Source organism: Aotus nancymaae, unplaced genomic scaffold (genome assembly GCF_030222135.1).
Source record: "Aotus nancymaae isolate 86718 unplaced genomic scaffold, 86718_ANA_hifiasm-v0.15.2.pri h1tg000089l, whole genome shotgun sequence".
In the NCBI taxonomy this organism is placed as follows: Eukaryota; Metazoa; Chordata; class Mammalia; order Primates; family Aotidae; genus Aotus; species Aotus nancymaae.
This window is the reverse complement of record NW_026988504.1, coordinates 19547941-19557717: the sequence shown is the minus strand read 5'-3', so window position 1 is coordinate 19557717 and position 9777 is coordinate 19547941. Positions and strand designations below refer to the sequence as shown.

General features: G+C 41.2%; 1 pseudogene; it reads left to right on the top strand.

The window, feature by feature from the left end:
- Positions 1 to 1859: 1859 nt before the first annotated feature.
- LOC105711201 (PRELI domain containing protein 3B-like) lies at positions 1860 to 2485 on the top strand (annotated as a pseudogene).
- Positions 2486 to 9777: the final 7292 nt, after the last annotated feature.

The window sequence follows — 9777 nt, the reverse complement described above, 5'->3', positions numbered from 1 at the left end:
GTGAGCCAAGATCATGCTTCACTGCACTCCAGCCTGGGAGACAGAATGAGACCCTGTCTAAAAAAAAAAAAAAAAAAAAAAAAGAAAGGGAGTGGAGAGAGATCTTTCTCTCTGCCATGTGAAGACACAGTGAGAAGGTGATCATCTGCAAGCCAGAAAGAGATCCCTTCCAGGAGCCAAATTGGTTACCACCTTGATCTCAGTCCAAAACTGTGAAACATAAATGTCTGTTGTTTCAGCCACCAGTCTACATTTTGTTGTAGCAGCCTGAGAAGACTAATACAGACAACAACTGCTCTACTCCAGCCAAACAGCACAGCAAAAACTTTGGCCCCCACCCATGCCAACAAAGGCCGAGTGGGGAGCCTACAATTCCACCCTATGAGGCTATAAAGAAGCACCTCACCCACCAGGGTTGTGTCAGAGAAGGCCAGGTAGGGAGTCAACAGTAAGTCCACTGTCCACCTAGCCCCCATGGTGTCAGTGGAGATGTGGGAAGCCTAGACTTACACCCCAAAAAGGCAGTCATGAAGTGCTCCTCTTCATTTCTGCTCAGGTATTGGAGAAGGACTAGCAGACAGTCTAGGCTTTTACTATGATCCAGTGGTAATAAGGCAACCCCCATCTCAGTGTCAGTGGAGACCACCTGGGGAGCCAGAATGCCAACATCTGCCCAGCGATAATGAGAAGTGTAACTAAGATGTCAACAGAGGCTGAGCGAACCTAGTCTTCTAGCTCCACCTGGCAGTAATGGGATGGTGTCTTTCCTCCTCTGCTGGAGTAATGTCAAAAAAGCCAGCTAAAATATAGAGTTAAAATAAGACTAATAGTTATAAAAATGTCCAAGATTCAATTGAAAATCACTAATCATACCAAGAGCCAGGAAGATCTCAAATGGAAAAAAAAAAAAATCAGTCAATGACATCCACTATATTAACAGGCTAAAGAAGAAAGATCACATAGTCATATCAATAGATTCAGGAAAAGCATTTAACAAAATTCAACGTTTATTCAGGATAAAAACTCCCAGAAAAACAGGATTAGAGGCCACCTTACTTGATAAAGAGCATCTATATGAAAAAATAGAACAAACAGAAAACAAAAAATTAAATCACAGATTTAAGGCACACAGCTAACATTTTACTTAATCATGAAAGACTGAAGCTTTCCCCTTAAAGCTGGGAACACGGAAAGGACGTCTTGTTTTATCACTTTTATTGAACACAGTGCTTTAAGTCCTAGCCAGTGCAATAAGGTAATAAAAGAAAGTAAATGGCATACAGTTTGGGAAGGAAGAAATAAAACTATCCCCATTTGCAGATGATGTAATTGGCCACATCGAAAATCCAGAAGAATCTGCCAAAAAAAAAATCTTGTGGAACCAATAAATGAGCTCAACAAGAGATCAACATATGAAAAAAAAGTATATTTCTACAAAGTGGCTTTGGACACATGGACATCAAAATTAAAAATTTAACATTAATCACTCAAAAACATGAAATAGGTGTAAATCTAACAAAACCAGTACAGGACATTTATGCTGTAAATTATGTAATGTGATAAAAGATAGCAAGATCTAAATAAATGCAGTGATAGTCCATGTTTATGGATTGGAGACTCAACATAGTCAGGATGTCAGTTCTCCCCAAATAGATATAAAGGTTTAATGTAATTCCTATTAAAATAAACTCAGCAAGATCTTTTTGTAGCTATAGACAAGATTATTGTAGAATTTATATGGGAAGTCCAAACAAAAAGCTAAGGGGCAAAACCCGTGCTGGGATAGGGCAAGAGGCAGTGCATTGGGACACCCTTCGCATCAGACTCAATGGTGTCTGTGCACTGTGTGGCTGGCTGGGATGCTTGGGGTGGGTCGGGGCGGGTGTAGCCTCTTTGCCTCATTGTTCCCTAGCACCACAGCTGCCAGCACCGTGAAGCTATGGACTTTGGAGCACGTCTTTGACCACCTGTGGGAAATTGTTACAACAGTTGCAAAGCAGAAATATCCAAACCCTAAGAACCTGAGTGTGGCTGGAGTTTACGTGTTGGACAGACATACAGATCCCTCTGGAACCCTTCTCAGCACAGAGTGGGGGCTGCTTCCATTGTGAAGTCTCTTACTGGTGCAGCAAGAACCAAAACATATGTGCAGGAACATTCTGTAGTTGATCGTGTAGAGAAAACAATGGAACTTAAATTTACTAAAATTTCATTTACAAATAAAGGTTCAGTAGATGAGGGACTTATATAAAAGCCACATCCTCAGGACTCAGAAAAAAACTATTTTGACTCGAGAAGCCGTCATCACTGTGAAAGGAGTCAGCCTCCCTTGAAGGACTGATGGCAGGGCTGAGAAGCAATGGAATGGGTAATACACAAATTAAATGCTGAGACTGAAGAAATGATGGCCTCCACAAGAGGAAGCAGAGGGACTCTGAAAGCAGTAGCAGAGCACTTGCAGAGAAATAATCATGGAGGTCGTTAGTATTGGCTACCCCGGGTCTCTTCAAGCTAAATATATCTTTATTTGTTATTTTCAAAATACATCTATCTTTTGGGTAGAATTTTTTTAAGATCTTCTGATGTAAGGCTATGTGACTTTTAATCAAAACAAAGAGAGGCAGGGCTTCTAAATAGAAGTGATCATTAGAAATTTTTAAAAAGAAAATCTAAAACAATTTTGAATAAGAAGAGTAATGTGGGAATAATCAGTCTACTCAATTTCAAGGCTTAATCTGAAGCTATAGTAATCAAGATTGTGTAGTGTTGGCAAAGAGAGAGACGCATTAGACACATATATTAATGGAATAGATTAAAGAATCTAGAAATAGACCCACACAGATATATCCAGGGGATTTTTGACCAAGATGTAAGAACAGTTCAATGCAGGAAAGATAGACTTTTCAACACATGGTGCTGGAGCAATTGGGTATTTATAGGTGAAAAAGAAAAAAGGAACTTGACCTAACTCTCATACCTTATACGAAAATTATCTCAAAAGATTGTGAACTTAAATGTGAAATGTAAAACTATAAGATTGTTTAGGAAAAAATAGGAGAAAATCTTTGGAATCTAAGCTTATGCAAAGAGTTTTAGACTTGACCCACAAGCATAATCCAGAAAAGGAAAAATTGATACACTTGATGTCATCAAAATAAAAAAATTTGCTCTGAAAAGACCTCATTAAGAGGATAAAAACTCCCTATTCAATAAATGGTGCTGGGATAATTAGCTAGCCATATGCAGAAGATTGAAGCTGGACCCCTTCCTTACACCATGTACAAAACTCAACTCTATTAAGTCTTTAATCCAACTTGAAGATGGATTAAAGACTTAAGTGTAAAACCCAAAATTATAAAAACCGTGGAAGACTACCTAAGCAATACCATCCTGGACATAGGAACTGGCCAAGATTTCACAACAAAGACACTGAAAGCGATCACAACAAAAGCAGAACTTGACAAATGGGATCTAATTAAACATAACAGCTTCTGCACAGCGAAAGAAACTATCAACCGAGTAAACAGACAACTTACAGAATGGGGGGAAATATTTGCAATCTATGCATCTGACAGAGGTCCAATATGCCGCATCTGTAAAGAATTTAAACAAATTTACAAGAACAAAACAACCCCATTCAAAAGTGGGCAAAGGACATAAACAGACACTTTTTCAAAAGAAGACACACGTGCAGCCAACAAGCACATGAACAAAGCTCAATATAGCTGATCATTAGAGAAATGCAAATCAAAACCAAATGAGATACCATCTTACACCAGTCAGAATAGCTATTATTAAAAATAACAGATGCTGGTGAGGTTGGGGAGAAAAGGGTACACTTATACACTTTTGGTAGGAGTGTAAATTAGTTCAACCATTGTGTAAAGCAGTACGGCAATTCCTTAAAGAGCTAAAAGCAGAACTACCATTCAACCCAGCAATCCCATTACTGGGTGTATATCCAGAGAAATATAAATCATTCTATCATAAAGACACATGCATGTGAATGTTCATTGCAGCACTATTCAAAATAGCAAAGACATGGAATTAACCTAAATGCCCATCAATGACAGATTGGATAAAGAAAATGTGATACATATACACCATGGAATACTATGCAGCCACAAAAAAGAATGAAATCATGTCTTTTGCAGGAACATGGATGGAGGTGGGTGCCATTATCCTTAGCAAACTAATGCAGGAGCAGAAAACCAAATATCGCATGTTCTCACTTATAAACTGGGAGCGAAATGATGAGAACTTATGAACACATAGACAAGAACAACAGAACTGGGGTCCACTTGAGGGTGAAGGGTGGAGGGTGGGAGGAGGGGGAGGAGCAGAAAAAGTAACTATGGGTACTAGGCTTAATACCTGGGTGACAAAACAATCTATACAACGAACTCCTGTGCTATGAGTTTACCTATATAACAAACCTTCACATGTACCCCTGAACCTAATATAAAAGTTTTTTTTAATAGGATTAAAAGACAAGTTATGCACATATTTCTGCAGGGAAAATATTTGTAAGCTACATATCTGACAAAGGACTAGTACTGGAATATATAAAGAACTCTCAAAACTCAACAGTAAAAAAAGCAAAAATCCAATTAGAAGGTAGAGAAAAGACATGAAGATAATACAGATGGCAAATAAACACATGAAAAGATGTTTAATATCATTAGCCATTAGGGAAATGCAAATTAAGACCATAATGAGATACCACTACATGCCCGTCGGAATAGCTAAAATGCAAAACTGTGAAAACACCAGATGCTGGCAAGGACACCAGATCACTCACACATTGCTGGTGGAAATGTAAAATGGTGCAGCCACTCTGGAAAACAGTTTGGCAATTTCTTTAAAAATGAAACATGCAGCCAGGCACAGTGGCTCACACCTGTAATCCCAGCACTTTGGGAGGCTGAGGTGGGCAGACCACCTGAGATCAGGAGTTCAAGACCAGCCTAGCCAACCAACATGGTGAAACCCCATAACTACTAAAAATACAAAAATTAGCCAAGTGTGGTGATGCATGCCTGTAATTCCAGCTACCCAGGAGGCTGAGGCAGGAGAATCACTTGAACTGGGAAGGCGGAGGTTGCAATGAGCTAAGATTGCACCACTGTACTCCAGCCTGGGTGACGGAGGGAGACTCCATCTCAATGAAATAAAATAAAAAACATGTAATTACCATACAATCCAGCAATCACATTCTTGGACATTTATTTTCCCCAAATGAAGACTATAGTCACACAAAAGCCTGTACATGAATGCTAACCCTACTTGTATTTATTGTACTAAAAAACTGGAAATCCGGATGTCCTTCAATAGGTGAACAGTGGAACCAAAAATGGTCCATCCAGAATACTTCTGAGCAATAAAAAGGAACAAACAACTGATAAACACAACCATCCCAGATGACTCCTCAGAGAATTATGCTGAGTGAATAATAAAGTCAATCCCAGAAGTTTATATGCTGTATTATTTTATTTACATGACATTCCTGGAATGACAAAATTATGGAAATAGACTCACAGTTGCCACAGGTGAAGAAGCAGGGAATGGGAGGGAAGTAGCCACAGTCATAGGAGGGCACCATCCCCCCATGCCACCATCCTTATTGTGATGGAAATGTTCTGTATCCTTCGAGTCCAGATTTCAGCTGGTCTGCAGCAAGGACTCTCTCAGCTGTAGGACGCTCACTCAAAAAGGCATGACCCTAACACCGTGAATGGTGGGGGCTGTTATACAGACTTCATTTGAGTCTCCTGTGGCTCCCACATCCAGCCTAGTATGAAATTCTGGCAATGTTAACACAGCAACAACAATCTTTGTCTCTTAGATACTGGAGAATGTACTGATGGGACAGGTAACGAGGAATGCTGGGTTCCATGCTAAGGAGTTTGGTTTGTATTTTGAAGGCAAAGGGCATCTATTGAAGAATTCTCAGTAGAAATGGTTACAAGATCAGATTTGTAATTTTGAACGGTTATTGGGATTTGTCCCAATGGCATCCTTAATAGCAAAATAAAGTCCTGAATCACGAGTGGTGCTCTGTCGTCACCTCTCTTTAATCGGAAATGCTTCATCGGTGTCTTCCTTGTCCTTCATGAACTTGATATTTTTAAGGGTCTGGCTGGTTATTTTGAAGAATGTTCCTCAATTTGGGTTGATCTGAGGTTTCCTCACTGTAGATTCTGTTGATGCCTTCTGACAGAAATACCCAGAAATAACTCAGTGTCCTTCCCCACACATCATATGGGATGATGGGTTCCATCCATTGTGGCATTTAGATCACTTAGTTAAGGTGGCGGCTGTCATGTACTTTTATTGCAAAGTAATTATTTTTCTCTTTGCAATTTATAAATTCATTATCTTTCTTATAGAGGGATATTTTGAGACAGTTCCAAATATCCTATTACTCTTAAGATTTTTACCCTCTACTTTTAGGAAGACTTTGTGATTCTTGCCTGAATCATTTAATACTATCATGGTTGCCAAGTTGGCAATTTTCTACATCTGTCATTCCTTCTATATTTATCGGCTGGCTTCCTTCTGTAAAGCAGAACTTTCCCTTCTCCCTCATTTATTTACTTAAATATGTACAGAGAGAGAGGGGGAGAGAAAGAGAGAGAGAGGGAGAGAGAGAGAGAGAGAGAGAGGGAGGCAGATTGATTCTCATTTTATTCAATGAATCCCTTAACATTTAATCATTCTAAATCATGTTATTATGTTTTAGGTGTTTCTCTTACAAACAGCATATAGCTAATTTTTTTCCAGATTGACTTTTTTTTTTTTTTTTGAGATAGGGGCTCAGTCTGTTGCCCAGGCTGCAATGCAGTGGTGTGTGATTTCGGCTCAATGCAACCTCCGCCTTCTGACTTCAAGTGATCCTCCCGCCTTGGCCTCCCAAAATGTTGGGATTACAGGCATAAGCCACCATGCCTGGCCCCAGATTGACTTTCTAATCTTAAAACAGTAAGTTTTTCATTTATATGTGTTGTGAAAATAATATATACGGATTTTTATGCAAAAAAGTAGATTTACATATATTCACGTAGAAAATTATCTAAAATGTGATCTTAAGGGGAAAAATTGCAAGAAAGTGTGTATAAAATAAGCCCATCCATGAGGGGAAAAAGATATGTGTACCTCTACTTTCATAGTCATAAAAATTTCTGGAAGGTCACACAAGAAGTGAGTTAACATTGGTTACCTCTGAGAAGGTGGCCTGGGGGTAGAGGACTACTTCTAGCTTTATATATTACTGGAACTTTAACGTCTATGAATAGGTTTTACTTAAACGATTGAAAGGCCAAATGTTTGCCTGCCAGAAGCTCATGGCCTGTGACAGATACAGACTCTTGCACGGCCATCTGGTACCCCAGGCTGTTAGAGTTAATTCCAGGCTGGATGCTACGTTAGCAGGTTAAGATGCCGGGCCAGGGGAGGTCTCAGAGAGGAGGAGATCTGAGTGAAGTTCCAAAGTGAGGCATCTCAGCTTTGTGAAAAGAATGTAGGCACTTATGTTAGGCAAGTCCAAATTTCTAGCTACTCACTCCCTGTGTAAACTTGGGCAAACTTATGAGCTTCTGCAAGTCCTATGGGATTGGTGGGAGGATTAGAACTGATCATATCTGTGGCTGGGCGTGGTGGCTCACACCTGTAATCCCAGCACTTTGGGAGGCAGACGTGCGCAGATTACCCGAGGTCGGGAGTTTGAGACCAGCCTGGCCAACATGGTGAAACCCCATCTCTACTCAAAATACAAAAATTAGCTGGGTGTGGTGGCGGAAGCCTGAAATCCCAGCTACTTGGGAGGCTGAGGCAGGAGAATTGCTTGAACCTGAGAGGTGGAGGTTATAGTGAGCCAAGATGGTGCCACTGCACTCCAGCCTGGGCCACAGAGCGAGACTGGGTCTCAAAAAAAAAAAAGAGATAGTGTCTGTGAAGGACACCAAATAAGTGCTGGTGTAAACATTCAATATATTTTTGAATGATGAGGTGGTGGCAACAAAGAGAAGAAGCGGGGCCGAGAGGGAAATCGCACGTGGTGTGCTGGGCCCGAGCTGTGGGTGTTGGCCAGGGGCGAGTGGAGAGAGACACAAGGACAGTGCATGACGAGCATTAAATCCCACGTGAAGAAGTTTGGTTGTATTTTGAAGGCAAAGGGCATCTACTGAAGGATTTTAAGTAGAAATCGTTACAAGGTCAGATTTGTAATTTTGATAGGTTATGCGCAGCAAATTGAGGGCCAGGGTGGAGGGTTAAAAATGAAGTATGAAAGCCAACTAGAAAATTGTAGTAATCTGTAAGGCAGATGAAGACGACCTGAACTAAAGCACTTGGCTACGAAGGATGTGGAAATCATTAAAGCCTAACACTCATTGGATACAACAAAGAGAAAGAAGGAAAAAACCCAGAGAACCTTGTCTGAAGCAGCTGTGTACAGATAGACAGCTGTGGTGGTGGGTGCGGATAGACAGAGGAATGGATAGGGAGGAAAGAAGAGTCCAGTTTTAGGTATATTGAGTTTAATGTCTCTTTGGGTTTTTTATTTTATTTTATTTTCTTGAGACAGAGTTTTGCTCTTGTCATCCAGGCTGGAGGGCAGTGGCACGATCTTGGCTTACTGCAACCTCCGGTTCCGGTTTCAAGTGATTCTCTTGCCTCAACCTCCCGAGTAGCTGGGGTTACAGGTGCCTGTCACCATGCCTGGCTAATTTTTGTATTTTTGTCAGTGATGGGTTTTCACCATGTTGGCCAGGCTGGTCTTAAACTCCTCGTGATCTGCCCGCCTCAGCCTCCCAAAGTGCTGGGATTACAGGCGTGAGCCACTGCACATGGCCCAATTTTTTGTTTGTTTTTAGAGACAGGGTCTTGCTCTGTCGCTCAGGCTGGAGTGCAGTGGCACAATCATAGCTTACTGCAACCTCGAACTCCTGGGCTCAAGCAATCCTTTTGCCTCAGCCTCCTGGGTAGCTGGGACTACAGGTGTTCTCTACCAAGTGCAGCTAATTTTTTTTTTTTTTTTTTTGTAGACACAGGGTTTCACTATGTTGCCCAGGCTAGTCTTGAACTCCTGGCCTCAAGCAATGTTCCTGCCTCAGCCTTCCCAAAATGTTAGGGTTACAGACATGAGCCACCATGAGCCTTAAGGCGTCTCTGGATAGTGTCACTGGTGATTTGGTAAGCTGCTAGATCTGTGAGGCTGGTGCTTGAAGGGAAAAGCCTGTGCTGGAATTAAACTTTACTTGGTTAGTGCTTGAAAGGATGGACGGCCAGAAGGCAGTGGTTATTCTGGGGAATGGTCAGGCATGTCAAGGTTATGAGACTTGGTTGATGACTAAGTTTTAAGAGTCTAAATAGAAGGCTGATCACAAGTGTCAGTGTCAGCAACAGTCAAGACCTGGGGGTGTCAGAAGCTTCAGGATGACACCGAGGGCCTTTGCTCAGAGTTAGGAATACAAAAGTAACTAGATTTGTTTGTTTGTTTGTTTTTGAGATGGAGTCTTGCTCTGTTGCCTAGGCTGGAGTGCAGTAGCGCAATCTTGGCTCACTGCAATCTCCACCTCCCAGGTTCAAGCGATTCTTCCGCCTCAGCACAGCTAATTTTTGTCTTTTTAGTAGAGATGGGGTTTCAACATGTTGGCCAGACTGGTCTCGAATTCCTGGCCTTAAGAGATCCCAGCGCCTCAGCCTCCCAAGGTGCTGGGATTACAGGCATGAGCCACCATGCCTGGCCAATAACCAGATGATTTTGAATGTCTCCAG